The 2,831-nt window shown below is 36.8% G+C and overlaps 1 pseudogene; it reads right to left on the bottom strand.

Moving 5' to 3' along the window:
* Positions 1–414: 414 nt before the first annotated feature.
* On the bottom strand, positions 415–1,460 carry LOC149141451 (bifunctional riboflavin biosynthesis protein RIBA 1, chloroplastic pseudogene; annotated as a pseudogene).
* Positions 1,461–2,831: the final 1,371 nt, after the last annotated feature.

Below are 2,831 nucleotides of genomic sequence, written 5' to 3'. Positions count from 1 at the left end.
ACCCCAAACGGGGCCCACAGCTTTGGCGTTTCATCTCCTAGGGTTAGGTTTTGGAATGTTAAGGGTTTTTCATTGTTTCTCAACAATAAATAGGCCTTCGAGCCTCATTGTAACACAGTTCAAAGGCATGTAGCCATCACATCTCTTCTCAGAGATAAGCTACCATCGCCCTAGCTGGTTTCTTTCCATTTCTGGTTGTAAGCATATTTCAGTATTTTCCATTAATGAAATGAAGTATTATTTCCGCTGCATCTTTGTGTATATGGTTATCTCTGTAATTTGTTGCGTTCCTGTTTAAATCCGGATCACTTGGTAGCTACCAATAAACTATTAGTTGATATAATCAAGAAGATCTTTTTCAGATATGATGATCATCCATCTCAAGAAGTTGTTGAGGATGCCGTATCAAAAGCACTAAGAGAACCTGCATTTGTAAAAACATTTGCTGCTCCTCTTGTTCAATCTACTAAGAAACATGTGAAGGTTGGGTTTCCTTTTAGATTCCTTAGCACTGTTATTCATGGGAGTCAACAAGCAACCACCAAGCTCCACATTAGCTTCAACAATATCTGGCTTTCATCATGGATATTGTAAGATGACATTTTATGTCCCAAACCAATACCACTATCCTCATGACCACACAAGTAAACCAAAACTCCTCTCCCAACTAGCTCAATTTTTTTCATAGTTAGTTCCAGTTGGTTTTCATAGTCACACCTAGCCGACCCAAAGATATCTCCCATGATACATTTAGAATGAACCCTCACCAATACATCTAGTCCATCACCCATGTTACTCTTAACCATGGTAATATGTTCCATTTCTTCCAACTTTGAACGGTAGCAATATGCCTGAGATGGTCCCGACATTGTAGGCAACCTAAAAATAACACTTAGCTCAACCAACTTTTCATGTTTCTTCATGTACCTAACAAGATTCACAATAGGTATAAGTGGTAAATTATGCTCCTTCGCAAATTTTTGCAACCTTGGTAAGAGAGCCATTGAATCATCATCATCAACTATCTCATAAAGCACTGCAATAGGATTTAATCTTGCTAATGTTGACATATCTTCAGATGTTTCTGTATGACCAGATCTCTGTAGGACTCCCCTTTCTCTGTATTTCAGAGGGAAGGTATGACTAGGTCTCCTAAAATCACCAGGTTTAGAATATGGAGATGTGAGGGTCAAAATTGTCTTCGCCTTGTCTGTTGTCGATACCTCAGTAGTTGTACCCTCTTTTGCATCCACAAATATTATAAATGCAGTAAGAAGCTCCTATTCATTTTATTTTTCCAGTACCATAAGTGGCAATTCAAGCCTTCTTAGGACTTATTCCTTTATGGAAGATGATTTCTGCAGTTGATTCAAGCTAGTTATAGTTTCTACTTTAGTGTAAAGTTCTATCTTCTTCACTTCTGTATTATCCCTTTTGTTTGATTCTTTTGTAATAGTCATATTTTCTTATGACACTAACATACACATGAGCTGTGATGGAGTTGCAAGATGTGTTGGTTTAGAGCTTACTCTGCGCTTAGCTATTGTTATGCTTGGATTCATTGCAGCACATAGGTGACTTTCTCCCATCTTCTCATCGTATTTCTTTAAAAAATCATCTAACTTGAGATTATTACCAGTTTCCTCCCAAGGAGTCATATCAGGCATATCAGGTAAAGTTGTAAGGACACTATTAATTTTTCTAGCTAACAGATATTTTGGGTCTCTAACAGAGGAAACAACAACTAGTGTTTGTTCAAGGTTACTAGATGGACTCTCTATATGTAACATAAGAATAACAGGTTCATACATAGGGAGACTATACACATTCTTCCCATTCATAACATATTAGCATTCATGAGCCTGCACTACATCCCCTAATACTATTTTAAGATGTTATCTAACAAATTTGTTCCTTATGACCTTATGCTCTTCACAAGTGTCATCAACCAGAACAATGAAAATCACATCCTCTCTCTCTTCACTCTTAACAAGGGTTCTATTGCCCCTGAAAAACTGCAATGCTTTCATAGGCTCCTCTTGTTGCAGTCCTCCACTAGATTCATTACCTGAAAGTACTTCAATAGATACTTCAAGATTATAAACACTTGTCAAACTTAGGAAAGGATTATCTTTTAAAATAATTGGCCTATTGAATCAAATAAGTGTGGGTCTTAAAAGTGATTCTAGTTGCATATGTGTTTTAGGAAAATCACCTAATTGAAGAGGCTTGTCTTGAAAGTCCTCATAAAAGTTTGCCTTTATGATAATGAAATTATCAAAGGGATATACACCATGGAACATTTCAGAGGCCATGAGTATTGATTCAACAGTGAGCTTTTGGGGTTCCAACTAAGATTTTTGTTATTCTCCTCTAGAAATTGATTGATTCCATACTATCCAAATACATACAACAATTGCTCAAAGCCTTTTCTATGCATGCAGATAATATCTTCAATTTGAATGGGAATAGAAGACAATGTCTAGGGTGCATATGTATTAAGGCTTCCTCTACTCTGCTGCATCTCATTCCAAAGAACACCTCCTAGGTCATGAAGATGATTAGAAACACTTCCATATAAAGCTAAAAATTCAACTAAGATGTCCCCTTCACTAGCAATAGGGTCATCTACCCTTTCAGCTGGGAATAATAGTAATGCTAGATATAGCTCCCTTTGCTTTCAATTTGAATATTTCAAGAGTGGACTGCAATTATTTAAGGTACAGTCTCTTTGGAAAACTGAAGGAGATCCATTGGTTGGTTCATACTTCAAATGATCACCCTCATCCACTGTAAATTTTCTTTCAACATACGGTTAATTTCTGCAGTGT

The sequence above is a fragment of the Pinus tabuliformis genome, chromosome X, assembly GCF_031772625.1.
Source record: "Pinus tabuliformis cultivar Carrire ecotype Pingquan chromosome X, CPIR1, whole genome shotgun sequence".
Lineage (NCBI taxonomy): Eukaryota > Viridiplantae > Streptophyta > Pinopsida > Pinales > Pinaceae > Pinus > Pinus tabuliformis.
Note: the sequence above shows the minus strand (reverse complement) of the source record. Positions and strands in the feature narration are given on the sequence as shown.